Below are 15,694 nucleotides of genomic sequence, written 5' to 3'. Positions count from 1 at the left end.
GTCGTCACCACGGACACTGTAGTGGTTGAGAATCTAGAGAAGCTTTATTCTAACGTGACGCTGCCACCATCACCAATATAGCGTCCCCAAGAAACCTATTCATATATGTATGTACAAGTCGGGCTCGAACCGGTGTTCCACCTTCCTCTCGACGTTGGAGCAACACACGGAGAGCGAGGGAACTCGCGGCCTCGTCGGCGGTTACCTGGGGGAAACTCTCGCCTTCCTTTGCCTTTTTATATAAAAGAGGGGTAGAGAACAATATCTCTAAATTTTCGTCAAACGACAATGTAATCTAGTGTTACGCGTGGTAAGCAACTCAAACTTGATAAATCTCTAGTTATCACCTACCTTGTTCTATATTGTCGTGTCATTGTGCTCCCCGCTATGTATAACACTCATTGTACCATTTTTCTTGATGCTCGATATACTTCACTTGATAAAATGTTCAGTAGTGCACAACAAGGTTGGGTTTACCCTCCTACAGGGTTACTAGTTCTTCCGTACCTTAATCAACAATAATTTTGACTAGTAAACTATGAGTTGCATGTAACAGAAAACTATATCACTGTAATTTTCTTTTGAATATGAATCCAACAATATATTTTTGTGGCATATATTTTATTTTTTGCTAGTCAAGTTCATGACCAAAAGTTTAGCCCAAACTATGAAGGACACTTACAAACCTTTCCCCGCCATAAAAAAAGCCTTGTAAACCCAGAAGGAGATGCGCCTTGTTGCGTACAACATGTCATCTTCATCTTGCTTGTTCCAAAACACCCATCTTGTATCGATGATGTTGTGCTCGTCTTCGGGATTTTTAACAAGTGTCCATACTTGATCCCTCTCGATGTTGCGTAGATCTTCGTGCATGGCATTCACCCAATCCAGGTCTTGAAGGGCTTCTTCTACTTTCAAAGGCTCAATGCTAGAGATAAATGAATAATGCTCGTAAAAGTTAGCTAAACGAGATTTAGAGCGAATGATTCTCCCAGTTTGTATGTCACAGCAGATTTGATTTAGTGGATGATCTTTGTCCACTCTTGCTCGAACTTGTGACAGCTTCTTCTTGTTGGATGGCGGAGCTTCTTCATCATCATCTTCTTGCACGTTGTCGTTGACGGTGTCATCTCCTTGAGGTGGTGGTGAGGAAGGTTGAGGTGGATCATCACGGTGTACTTCTTCCTCTTCTTCATCATGTTGTGTACTGCTCGTGGATCCCTCCATGTCGTTTTGTGGTTCGCCTTGACGCGAAGTAGGAGCTTCCACTTGAGTTGATGAAGTACTTTTCTTCACCTCCATTGGGTGAATCTTGTCGATAGGTGGATCTTGGATGGCTTCTGAAGGTTCCTTATCTCCTACATCATTTGGCACTTGTTCAACTTGCGAACCATTAGATCCATCAAACTTCACATCTACTGTCTCTTCAGCTTTGTGAGTGAAGCTGTTGTAGACACGGTAAGTGTGAGAGTTTGATGTGTAACCAAGTAGGAAACCAGTGAGTAGCTCGTATGCCATTTTACCAAGAAGCTTGTGTAAGTACAGTCGATTTATGGCGTGACAAGTTGTTTCCACGACTTCTGCCCAAAAGTGTCTTGGTGTCTTGTATTCGTCAAGCATTGTTCTGGCCATCTCTATGAGAGTTTGATTCTTCCTCTCAACAAATTTATTTTGTTGTGGTGTGTACATCGCCGAGAACTCATGTGAGATACCTTCTTAGTTAAGAAAAGTATCCACATTAGTGTTCTTGAACTCCATTTCGTTATCGCTTCGAACATTCTTGATCTTCACTTCAAACTATTTTTGAGCTTTCTGAGTGAAGTTCTTGAAGATCTTTTGTACCTGCGACTTATCATCAAGAAAGAATACCCATGTGAATGTGGAAAAATCATCAACAATGACTAAACCATAAGAATTTCCTCCAAGGCTCTTGTAAGCATTGGACCAAAAATATCCATGTGAAGCAGCTCGAGTGGCCTTCTTGTAGTCATGATGTTCTTCACGCGATGACTTCCACCGACTTGCTTTCCTGCTTGACAATCGCTACAAAGTCTAAATTTGTCAAAGATAACATCTCTAACACCAAGAATATGATCACCTTTTATGAGCATGTCAAGGTTACACATACCTACATGCCCTAACCTTATATGCCATAACCAACCTTTAGAAGTTTTTGCAATAAGACATGTACGGGGTTTGGATTCTTTTAGTCAAATCAACATTGTATAGATCACCTCCATGGAAACCAGTAAAGACTATGTTATGATTGTCTCTACGAAACACTTGGCAGTCAACTTTCGTAAATAGAACATTGAAACCAAAGTCTGCTAGTCTAGATATGGAAAGAAGATTGTATCCAAGGGATTCAACAAGCATGACATTTTGAATGGAACTATCATGAGATATGACCACCTTACCAAGACCAGGTACCTTACCCTTGCAGCGTGTTTGGCATCTTGAGGGATTGGGCATGGGAGTTTATGAGGGGGAGTTTGTGAAGAAATTAGACTTGGGAGGTTGATCATTAGTCCTAATCCCATGTTTGGTATGTGGTAGTATTTATCGGTGGGAATTTTAGAGGGAGTTATTTTCTGTTGTTTGGTTTATGGTCCTGCCTACAGAACTAAAAATTGTTGACGATACGGGAGTATGGATAAGAAAAATGAACGCTTCATCAGCCGTTAAACAACATGACATGAGTGAACAGTTTTTTCTTCTTACATTAATTCCCAGTCCCACGCTTAATTACCTGGTCCTTGCAGGGAAGAGATCGAAGGGAGTTGGACCTCTTAATTCCCCTTCCTCTTCCCATCTCAACTCCCATGTCCCTGAGACAATCGAAGGAATTTAACTCTCATATACCTTAAACTCCCATTCCCCATCTACAACTCCCCCAAACAAACACGCTGTTGGAGTTGTCTCCAAAGGTCACATGCCTTCGAGGTCCACAATTTGGTGTGATCTCATGGAACATGTCTTTATCTCCGGTCATGTGATGGGTCCATCCACAGTCAAGAACCCACTCCTTTCCTCCGGCCATGTAGTCTCTAAGGTTCACCATAAGACTAAGGTTCCTCATGGTCTTCTCATACTCGATGTCAAACTCTTCATCTTAATTGTAGTAGCCATGCTCCCCATTGTCATCGTCGAACGAAATATCCTCGTCATAGGTAACAAGAATTTCATGAGAATTTTGACCATGCCAATGTTCATATTTATGCATGTGAATGGCTTCAACAATGACATTGTTAATGGTAATGGCATCTCCTTTAGTATGCATGAGGTCTCGAAGCTCAAATAAGCATTTATCAATATTAGGATCGGTTGGCTTCATTTTGTGAAAGGCAATGCATTTATGGAAAATGATCTCAAGATTTTCAATGAGTAATCAGGATATCTTTTCTCTAAACTTTTCTACAATGTGTGAGCACACTCAAAATTCTACAACTGATTAAGCACATTTATTGGCAATCCTCTAATGATTAGATTTACAGTTTTAATATTACCAAGCATATCAAGTTCTTCATAATGAGAAGGGTGTAAAGGATCAATGGGAGGCTCATAGGGATATTTAACATACTTGCACAAATGGAATTCATCAAATATATCAAGAATTTCATCTTTTCATTGTCTAAAATACTCCCCATCAAGAACAGGGACTCTATAACTAATATTACCCGAACTAGGCACATCCATCTTCCTCCAATGGTGATTAAACCAAGGTTATGGAAACCTTGCTCTCATACCAATTGTGAAATCGAAAGAAGATGTGTCTAGAGGGGGGGTGAATAGACTACTTGCATAAATTAAAATCCTAGACTTTTCCCAATTTTAATGGTTGGCAGAATTTAGCGATTCTAACAAGTCTAGTGCACCCTACACATGCTAGTCAACAAATATGGCAGCGGAAAGTAAAGACTTTGCACATGTAAGTAAGGAGTAGAGTTAAGGAGATCAAACGCAAAGAAGTTGACACGACGATTTTGGGTATGGTTCCGATAGGTGGTACTGTCGTATGTCCATGTTAGTGGAGACTTCTGTTGGAAATATGCCCTAGAGACAATAATAAATTAGTCATTATTATATTTATTTGTTCATGATAATCTTTTATTATCCATGCTATAATTGTATTGATTGGAAATTCAAATACATGTGTGGATACATAGACAAAACACTGTCCCTAGTAAGCCTCTAGTTGACTAGCTCATTGATCAAAGATAGTCAAGGTTTCCTAACCATAGACAAGTGTTGTCACTTGATAATGGATCACATCATTAGGAGAATCATGTGATGGACAAGACCCAAACTATGAACATAGCATGATGATCGTGTCGTTTTATTGCTATTGTTTTCTGCGTGTCAAGTATTTGTTCCTATGACCATGAGATCATATAACTCACTCGCACTGGAGGAATACCTTGTGTGCATCAAACATCGCAACGTAACTGGGTGACTATAAAGGTGCTCTACAGGTATCTCCGAAGGTGTCCGTTGAGTTAGTATGGATCAAGACTGGGATTTGTCACTCTGTGTGACGGAGAGGTATCTCGGGGCCCACTCGGTAATACAACATCACACACAAGCCTTGCAAGCAATGTGACTAAGTGTAAGTCACGGGATCTTGTATTACATAATGAGTAAAGAGACTTGCCGGTAACGAGATTGAAATAGGTATGCGGATACCGACGATCGAATCTCGGGCAAGTAACATACCGAAGGACAAAGGGAATACGTATGAATCCTTGGCACTGAGGTTCAACCGATAAGATCTTCGGAGAATATGTAGGATCCAATATGGGCATCCAGGTCCCGATATTGGATATTGACCGAGGAGTGTCTCGGGTCATGTCTACATAGTTCTCGAACCCGCACGGTCTGCACACTTAAGGTTCAATGATGTTTTAGTATAGTTGAGTTATATGTGTGGTTACCAATGTTGTTCGGAGTCCCGTATGAGATCACGGACGTCACGAGGGTTTCCGGAATGGTCCGAAAATGAAGATTGATATATAGGATGGTTTCATTTGGTCACCGGAAAGTTTCGGGCAATACCGGTAGTGTACCGGAGTGATGAATGGGTTCCGGGAGTTCACTGGGAGGGGTCCACCCACCCGGGAGTGAGCCCAAGGCACTAGGGTGGCACCACAAGTCCTTAGTGGGCTGGTGGAGTCAGCCCAGGGGGGCCATGGCGCCACATAAAGAAATACCAAAAGAAAATAAAAGGAAAAAGGGAAAAAGGGAGGTGGGAAGGAAGAGGATGACTCCTCCTTCCCAAACCGAATTGGAGGAGGAGTCCTCCTCCTCCCCTTGGCCGGCGCACCTTGAGGGCTTGTCCCTCAAGGCTAGCCCTCCCCCTCCCTCCTATATATAGTGGTGTTTTAGGGCTGGTTTGAGACAACTTTTGCCACGTGCAACTCAACCCTAGACCACATAGTTCTACCTCTAGATCGGATTTCTGTGGAGCTCGAGCGGAGCCCTGCAGGAGTAGATCATCACCACCACAGGAGCATTGTCACGCTGCTGGAGAACTCATCTACTTCTCTGTCTTGCTTGCTGGATCAAGAAGGTCGAGATCATCGTCGAGTTGTACGTGTGTTGAACGCGGATTATCTCATCAGAAATTTCGAGAACACCAAATCTCGGTGAGACCAATTCTCAAAAATTGGTGGTACCAGTTTGCAAATCTTGGTGAGACCGATTTCAAACTCGTAAATTACGATTCTTGAAATCTTGTCAACAGAAAGTTGGTCACAGAATCTCGGTGGCACCGATAGGAATGTTAGTGGTACCGGGGTGGTAGGGTTTGGCATAGGTTCCGTCAAGTGTATAATCGATAGGGCCGAGTGGAAATTGTTGGCGACACCGATTTTGCTGATATGTGTTTGAACAGAGATATTTTGTGGGAGAATGGCTGAGCATTTTTTGTGGCTACCTCTAAGCACTTGACCAACCAATTCATCATAATACCTCATCCCTTTTTAATATTATCGGCCTTCCTATGGACTCAAAGTGATTTCTCAAAAAGTATAACATGAAGAGTCTTCTTCCCGCATCAAGGGGTTTCTCCTCACAATCTTATAGCCAAGGCTCTCTGTGGACTATACCTGAAATATACTATGTAAAAGTGTTAGTCCAAGAGACAATGTATGTTGTCATGAATTATCAAAACCTCCAAGGGAGCATATGGTCTTTCACTCGTCCAACACCGATGCCTCTTCCCCTGCCAGCTCCATACGCCGGCCGGTTTGGCCCATACCCATTGGATGTGCTTGCCATGTCAGCACCTCGACCAGCAACAGGGGCACCTCCTCGTCCAGCTGAAGAGGCACCATGCGCTGGACCTGAGCACCACGACCAGCACCATCAACGATGTTGCCATTTTCGTCGGGGCAGCCCGGCGGTGCCGCTCCTCCAGGCCGCCATGGCAGACGGTGAAGTGGGAGTGATTAGGACACAACGAGTGTGTCCCCGATGCGATGGGAAGCCAGGTTGCGATCTATAGGGGTGAACCCTAATCTCTACATCGATCTTACCCCCCCCCATTGACGTAACTGGAACGATCTGTGTATTAGTTCCTATGCCAGAATCTGGCCCGTGGGTACATACATCGTCTTGGGGCTCATGTTGGGCCAAATACCCAGCATCATTTGAGCCCACTAACCTCCCAGCTGCACTCGACCCATCTTGGCCAACCAGCTTGTTCAAACGCTTCTTGCGAACAGCCTGAAGCGACACCTCCTCGGCGATCACCGGCGTCGGCAGCAATCTCGCTCGCGTGCCTTTCTTCCTCTTCCTGGGAAGGATAGTTGTCCATGTCTCTGGAAGAATGAAATCCAACAAAGACAATGGTTGAAAATCAACCTTTGGCATTGGTCCCTTCCAAGGTTTAGTTTTGCTTGATCTTGGATGAACGTCTCTGAATGGAATTGCTCGTCGCTCCTCATTGAATGAGGTTGCATTCATCACCGGTCACCAGGTCACCACCCTGCCCGACAAGGACATGCCTATTTCTTTAGCCAACCCAGCCTCGTCCCCGTCGCTATCTTCATCTGCAAGCACCCAAAAAGACCCCCACCCGTGTTTGAATTTTTTTTGTCTTCCTCCATGATATGTGCATTTTGCATCGTATTTTGTTACTATTATTTTAGTATTTTATGCATTTTTCCACTTGATGGAGTAATTATAATGCCCTTTCTCTCATAATATGCAAGGTTTACATCAAGTGGGAGAATGCCGGCACATGGAATTCTGGACCTGGAAAAGCTATGAGAGAGATACCTATTCCGCACATCTCCAATTGGGCTGAAATTTACGAAGATTTATTTTATAAGAAATAAAAAATACTAGAACGAAGAAGTGCCGGAGGGGGGCCACCAGGCCACCTGGCCCACCTCTAGGGCCCATCTTCTCGTACAAATTCTCCTTTGACCTAAAAAGTTAAGGAGAGGACTTTTGAGACAAAGCATCGCCGTCTCGAGGCGGAACCTGGGCACGAGCACTTTTGCCCTCCGATGGAGCGATTCCGCTGGAGGAACTTCCCTCCTGGAGGGGGAAATCGAGGCCACATCATCACCAACAACACTCTCATCTTGGGAGTCCAATCTCCATAAACATTTTCACCAGCACCATCTCCTATCAAAACCCTAGTTCATCTCTTGTACTCAATCTTGTACCGGAACCACGGATTGGTACCCGGTGTGTGTCTTTTAGTGTTAATTACATCTTGTAGTTGATGCTTTATGGTTTACTTTGTGGAAGATCATATGTTCAAATCCATTATGCTATTCAATCCTCTGTGATCATGAACATGTTTATCACTTGTGAGTAGTTACTTTTGTTCTTGAGGCCATGGGAGAAATCAGTTGCAAGTAGTCATCTGAAGTTGATATTCATTCGATATTTTGATGATATGAGTGTTGTGATTACCTTAGTGGTGTTATGTGAACGTTGACTACATAACACTTCACCATATTTTGGGCCTAAGGGAATGCATTGTGGAGTAGTAATTTGTGACAGCCCGATGCCGACGCCCAGAAGATTCCCCCTTTTATTTCTGTTTCTGTCGTGTGATTAGTTTTATTTGTTGCATCGTCATTTAGTTTGCATCGTCGCATCATGCATGGCATCTTGCAACGCGTGTGGTGTTTTGAGTGTGTGAGCTTCGAGTGCTCACCGAGTCTTAGTGCGATAGAAACTCCCCCTCTCCCCTCTTATTTCGTTTTTTGTGGTTTTGCTAAAGTCTTCGTTTAAACCCCTATTTAAAAAGGGTTCGTCTTCTTTTAAAGAAAATCATTTTATTAAATGTGGGGGCAACCCTTGGGTTTTTATTTTATTTTTCCTTGTGTTCAAATTTTAAACCGTCTCATTTTATTTTCTCTTTTAATGAGCTTTTATTTTATTCTTTAAATAAAAGATGTTTTTTTTATTTTTCAAAAGGGTTTTATTTTTAGTTGTTTTAAAATGCCCAATCTATTTTTATGGTTGGGGTATAATTTTCAAAGGAGCAAAAGCATTTGATTTATTTTATTTGTTTTTGTTAAAAGCTTTCTTTGTTTAAATTTATCTGTTTTCAAAGTTAAAAAAAACTATTAGGAGGAGGAGCCTGCCGGCAAGGCCCAAGGCCCAGCCAGCCCCCTCCTGGTAGCCCTAGCGAGAGGAGCTCCTCTCCCTGCTCTTGTCGCGTCGTCGTCCTCCCCTGTGCGCGTTGCCCTCTGTCCCGATTCCCCTCGAGCATCAGCCCGATCCAGCTCCCCTTGCTGCGCCGTCTCCTCCAGTCCCTTCCTCATCCCGCCATGGCTGCCCTCCCCGCACTGCCCTGCCATGCCGAGGTGCCCCGCGCCCCGCTCCTCTCCGTCAGCCCGCGCTCGCCCCGACCCTCCTGCAGCCCGAGCCGCCGCGCCGTCCTCTGCTTGCCGCTCCAACCCCCGCCTCCAGGTCGCCACCTCCCTGTCCTGCCGCCTGCAGATCGCTTCCCGTCGAGCCGAGCTCGTCGCCGTGGCCCCAGCGCCGCCCTCGGCCTCGCCCTCGCCATGGCCGCGCCGCCGCCTCCAGTAGCCCCCGTCGGCCGCCTCCTCTCGACGTGGCCACCTCCCTCCTCCTCGCCATGGCGCCCGATGCTTCGCTGCCGAGCCGCCTTGGCATTCCCCTGCCCGTTTTGCTGTTGCTGCAACCTTGCTCGCCTTGACGATTATTGCTGTTGTAGCTTCTGCCTGGCGTGTCCCGTTGCCGTTGCTGCTGATGCCCTAGTGCCTGGCTGTTGCTGCCGACTTGCAGCTGCTCCTGCTGGCCGGTTGAGGTAGCCGCTGCTGCCGCTGTAACTGTTGTTGTGTCGTTGACCTGCTGCCGAACTGCTTTGCTGTAGTTGCCGCTGCTTAGCTGCTTGCCCGCTATGCTATTGCTTGCTGGCCTGAAGCCTGCCTGCCGATGCATGTTGCTCCATGTAGTTGTTGTTTGCTTGCTGCCGCTGTTGCTGTCGGTTGCCTGTTGCTTGCTGGCCTGATTGCCTATGCTTGCTTGTGTCGTTGCTGGGTGATGCATCTTGGTGCTGCCCTGCCGTTGCTGCTGCTAATTAGCTGCTAATGCTTGCCTAGTTGCTGCGTGCGTTTTGCTTGCTGCCGTGCTGTAGCATGCTTGCTAGCGTGCATGCTAGCTTACTCTTGTTGCAGTTGCTTAGTTGTTGTTACTAGCTTGTGTCAATGGCTTGCTTGTGTGCCTAATACTGTTGCCTGTCGCTAGCTATTGCTGTAGGATGCTTCTGCCGATAGCTGCTAGGATGTTGTAGATGCTACTGCTTTGCTAGCTGAAGCTTTTGCCGTTAGATGCTAATGCATGCTAGGTAGATTGATGTTGCTTGCTTTTGTTGCCATCGCCGCGTAGACCATCCCCGTCGTCGTGGAGTCGAAAAGCTCACGACGACCCCCGATCATCTTCGGAACGTGTTCGACTACCGACGCCGAAGACCATGTACCGACGCCAAGAGTACGACTACCGTCGACGAGACCGTGTACCACGACGACTTCCAGTACGACCTCGACTTCCACGACGTCCATGACGACCGTTGTTCCCCTTCACCGAACCGAACCGCTCTGATGTGCATGCTCCGAAGGTATAACGTTGAGATGTTGTCGTGTATCGTGTACAAGTGATGTATGAATATATGTATGTATGCACCGTATGTTGCCCGTTGCCCGTTGTCTTCTTTCGTCGTGCCTCGACACATGGGAACCCGAGATACGGGATCACCCCATTCTTTATTTAACGTTTCCGCACACGCTTGTATACGTTGACACAATATCTCGTTGAGTATCGGGATAGGAACGTTGTCATGGCATCGTTTCCGTTTTGCCGCCATGGTTCCCTCTCGCTCGCCGTGGCGACACCTGCTTCTTTCCCTTCTTGCCCGTGTTGTAATGAGCTCTCATGCATGACGCATTCATGGCATGATATATTGTGTTGCATTTCTCTTGTGCCGTAGCTCCGATCTATGTTTCGCGTGTTACCCGACTAGGATGTCGTGTAGGACCATCGCTTCACCCTTGCTATGTTAACAACAATTTAATATTGTCGTGTAAATAATCAAGAGTGAATTAAATAATTTAATCGTGGAGTTTCGTCGATATGCGACCCGTTGCATATCGAGCTTCACTTAATGTGTAGAGTTTGCGTGAGGTGAATTGCCATGCCATGCCTTGCATCTTTGAACTGATCATGCATCATAGTAGGGTATGCATCATGTTGTGCATCGTGTGGTGAATATTTGTGTTGATGTTGTTTCCGGTTTGCTCCGTCTCGATAGAGTTCCGCAAGCGTGTCAGAATGTGAGGACCCGTTCGACCACGTTGGTTCGCCGACTTCACGGAGTTGTTCTTCTTCCAAGCGGGATCTCAGGCAAGATGATCATTTCCCCAGATACCATTACTATCATTGCCATGCTAGTTTTACCGTCTCTATCGTTATGTCTCGTTGCCTACCACATGTTAAATATCAGCCTCTCAACAATGCCATGAAACCTTCAACCTGTTCAACCTAGCAAACCACTGATTGGCTATGTTACCGCTTGCTTAACCATGTGTTAGCGTTGCTAGTTGCAGGTGCAGTTGCTTCCATGTGAAAACATGGGTTCCTTGTTATATCACCATATTAATGCTATTTAATTTAATGAACCTATATACTTGGTGAAAGGTGGAAGGCTCGGCCTTTCTAGGCTGGTGTTTTGTTCCACCTTTGCCCCCTTAGTTTCCAACTACCGGTGTTATGTTCCATAAACGAGCGCTCCTAACACGATCAGGGTTTTTATGGGGACCCCCTTGATAATTCGTTTTAGATTAAGACTGGTCTGGCAAGGCCCAACTTTGGTACTACATTTGCCTAATAACCTAATAATAATGCATAGGGACCTGCCGGCACCCGAGGATAATTTAATCAACCCCCGGGCCAGTGCTCCTCATGAGTGTTGGTCCAAAACAGAGCAGCTTATTAACGCTACCCGGGGCAACTTGGCGTTTGGCATGGTAACCATCGCCCATCTGTCGTGTCCTGAGAATGAGGTACGCGACTCCTATCGGGATCGTCGACACGTCGGGCAGCCTTGCTGGATTAGTTTTACCTTTGACGAGATATCTTGTGCATCGGGATTCCGGTGATGCTTTGGGTAATCTCAGAGTTGAGGTTTTCCACTAGGGAATCCGACGAGATCGCGAGCTTCGTGATTGAGGATTTCTATGCGGCTTGTGGTAATTTGTGATGGACTAGTTGGAGCACCCCTGCAGGGTTAAATCTTTCCGAAAGCCGTGCCCGTGGTTATGTGGCAACGTGGAAACTTTGTTTAACACTGGTTCTAGATAACTTGAAGTTAACTTAATTAAAACTTGCCAACTGTGTGCGTAACCGTGACTGTCTCTTTCGTGAGTTCCTTCTCCGATCGAGGACACGGTGGGGTTATGTCTGACGTAGGTAGGTGTTCAGGATCATTCATTTGATCATCCGTAGTTCCCGTCCGCTATGCGTAGATCTTCCCCCTCTTATTTCTTGTACTCGTAAGTTTAGCCACCAAATATGTGCTTAGCCGCTGCTGCAACCTCACCACTTAACCATACCTCACCCATTAAGCTTTGCTAGTCTTGATACCTTTGGAAATGAGATTGCTGAGTCCCCTGTGTCACACAGATTACTACAACACCAGTTGCAGGTACAGGTAAAGGTTACTTGACGCGAGCGCGTTGATTGTTCATTTGGAGTTGCTTCTTCTTCTTCATCATCGATCTAGGATGGGTTCCACGCCGGCACCCTGGGATAGCAAGGATGGACGTCGTTCTTCTTTTCTCGTTTGTTTTCGTCCGTAGTCGGACCCTGCTCTTACTCTTGATGATTATGTAATGTACTGATGTGACTCTGATGTAGCTTGTGGCGAGTGTAAGCCAATTCTATAAATATATCTCTTCTTTTCAGTACATGTACTTGTAACGATATCCATTCTTGCGACACGACGAGATGCGCTTCTATCCCTGACGAGGCCTTCGTGCTAAATTGAGGATAGGGTTGCATCTTGGGCATGACAAGTTGGTATCAGAGCAGTACCGACCTAGGAGCCCCCTTGATTGTTCGAACTTGGCCGAGTCGAGTCTAGTGAAAAACTGCTTTGAGTCTAGTTATATATCGGAGAGTAGGATTCTTTTTTCTCCTCTTCTATGCTCTGGTGAGGAATCTTTACGTAATAATTTATTTCTACTCCTCTTCTCACTCAAATTTTTTTTAGGATCACGCAGATATTTTTGGAATCTATATGATGCCGATGGGACGGAGTTCTGTCTTGGTGCCTCCTATCTGCTTTAAGTTTCAGGGGAGTTGAGCTCCAGGGGATTCTTGAGCACATCGTTATCATTCAGATTTCTTAATATCTCAGAACGAAGGATGTTCGTAATTGCTTCAATACTAGTAGTGGCGAGATAACCCTGATGTCCCCAGTACTAGTGCAGATTGTTCGGGAGTACTGCCATACTTTGTATCGTTGTGATCACGAGGGTCTGTTGTAGATGAAGGTCCGAGATTCTGGTTCTGTGTTGACGGATGTGATACAGGTGACGGGTTAGTATAGGAGTTGTGTGTTATTACTCCTTGTATCCGTGTACCAGATTGCATGACCAGATATTTCGGAAATTCTTAGGTGGGAATTCAAGTAGTTGTTTATAGGACAATCTTCTAACAAATGCATGATGTTAGATTGGGGTTCGACATCTAGTGGATTCTTGTCCACGAAAATATCGGACGAAATCTTTCTCATGAGTTTGTTCTGGCTAATTGCAAGCCTCATCCTTTGTTTTGTTGAATATGGTAATTCAAGTTGCTTCGATGTCAAGTGGTGATTTCAGATTTTTTCTAAGAGGTGTTTTTATATTTTTTATGAGAGTATTAATTCTTTTGCTCTATCAATTGGCTTATCAATTCCATCCTTACCGGTGTGTTTCTCTCCAAGTGAACTCAATCCTCTCCAATTGTCCAAGATCAATCTCTAAATTCTTGCCGGAGTTCATCTCATCTGTTCCAAGTCGTCTTTGTTTTTCCCGCCCTCCCACCCTTTCCTTTGGTGATTCAATTTTCATCCAAGCGCATTCATTTCATTGTGCTTGCGCTATATTTTCTTTCGTGTCTCATCTAGTGATTCATTGTGAAGATTCTCAGGAGCTTCGTGTTGATCTTTATTCATTCTTGTCATCCTTACCGGTGAATTTAATTCAGTCGTCTGTGTTCATCATATCCTTTTCATCCTTGTAAATTCTTCCCCATGTTGGAGATTCTTATCAGCCTTTCTTGTTGTCATTTCTCTCTATTCTACCCGGAGCGTTGAAGTTATCCCAGAAGTTTCTTGTTTTCAATTCTTTTAATTATTTCGAGGTGCTAACCTCATCTAGTTTTCTTATACCGGTGCAATATCCCTCTTTCTAGCAATATTTTCAACGGTGGTTTCTTCGAGTGGGCCCATAACCCACAAGTTTTTCCCAGGATCTTATATGTCTCTTCTAATCTTTTCGGAGATCTTTAATTCTTTTCAAGTATGACGTAAGTATGAATTTCATCGGTCATATTCTTTCTCCAAGTTCAATTTGAATTTATTCTCGTCTTTGGCTCAACCTTTCATTCCTCATTCTTCTAGAGTGTCTCAGTTATTCTTGGTGGTGTTCTTCTCGTCATTTTCAGCTTTGAAGACTGAAGGAGTGTTTCTCTCAAATCTTGGTCTATTCTCTTGTAGATTCATCATTTCAGCTTGGTGCCATCATCTTAATTGTTCCAATCATGAGTGATTAATTTCTTGCTATCCAGTGCATTTCTGAGTTGTTTTTATTCTCGATCCTCCGAAGGCCATCATTTTAGAAGATTCTTCGTTCTCAGCTTTCAGCTTTCATCCTCAATTCTTCTCAATTGTTGTCTCTTCGTTCGTCTCTCAATTATTCTGGTGTCTTGTTTAAATTTCTCTCTCAGGTGGATCATGATCTCTTCATTCTCATGGGTCTCCATGCTTTCTTGGTATTCCCATTCAATTGTGAATTCTTACCGGGTTTCCTTCAATTATGCATCAAGTGGTGCTTATCTCTCTCTCTCTTCAAGATTCTATCAAGAGGAATAAGTTGTATGCTAAATCCGTTGCTTGTCATTAGTTTAACTTGATGAAGGATAAGCATAACATAATTCTTATTCTTGTTCTTCCTTCTTTCAAGGGATTTCAATTCTTCTTCCGGAGTGGCTCATGATATCGATTCTTTTCTCAGGTGCTTATCTTTCTTTTTCGGAGTTCCAAGTTCTTTTAAGTATCTCTTTGTGAGGCTTCATCTTAATTTTGGCAAGGTCATAATCTTATTATTTTCTACATTGATATCTTTGCATCATTCATTCGTATACGGAGGTCCTTCATGGTGGTTCATCAAGGGTTCAATTCATTCTCAAGTGTTATTCAAGATTCTTATTGGAGAACCTCAAATTTTCTTCTCTTGCATTTCCAAGTGCATTTTTTATTCCTTTATCCTTTGAGGTGGTATTATAGCCTTCTTGTTAGTGTAGGAGCCTCGAAGAGTTTTCCTTTCAAGAATGAGATAATTAAACCCACCAATTCTATGATCATGAGATATTTTCAACCCATGATATCTTCATTGAGCTATCTTGGTTTGGATTTCACCTAAAGCTTTTCCTATGGATTGTTGCTATCATGGTGCTTGTCATTAATTCCAGTTCTCATGCACCCTCTTGGTGTAAGAAGTTTTGATTCTTGTTGCTCCCAATCTCCTTGTTTCTTTTAGTGGTTGGTTGTCACCTCATAGATGTTGAGATGATTTTCATAAGCCCACTACTATCTTGTTCTGTTCGTTGTTGGTTTTTCCAACTAATACGTCAATTCTCTGTCCGGAGGTTCTTCAATTCTATTGTGATGGTAGTTGTCATTCTTTTCTTCATTCTCTTCTTCCGCTTGAGCTAGTTCATATTCTCTTGTTCCGGAGGCATTGTGATGTTGCTCTTTTGGGTCTATCATGTTGTTCTACCAAGATCATGGTGTTCCCTTGCTCTATTTAGTTGTTTGTTATGATTATTGTCTATTTCTTCCATCTTATCGAATTTTTTGTCCCATTTTCCTACCGAAGTGCTGCCGAAATTTTCTGTGAATTCTGGCTTCTTTCTCATGTCATTCCTCATCTCCTTGCAACCTTCA

This window comes from Hordeum vulgare, chromosome 5H (genome assembly GCF_904849725.1).
Source record: "Hordeum vulgare subsp. vulgare chromosome 5H, MorexV3_pseudomolecules_assembly, whole genome shotgun sequence".
Lineage (NCBI taxonomy): Eukaryota > Viridiplantae > Streptophyta > Magnoliopsida > Poales > Poaceae > Hordeum > Hordeum vulgare.
The sequence above is the reverse complement of the archived record's forward strand: the minus strand, read 5'-3'. Positions refer to the sequence as shown.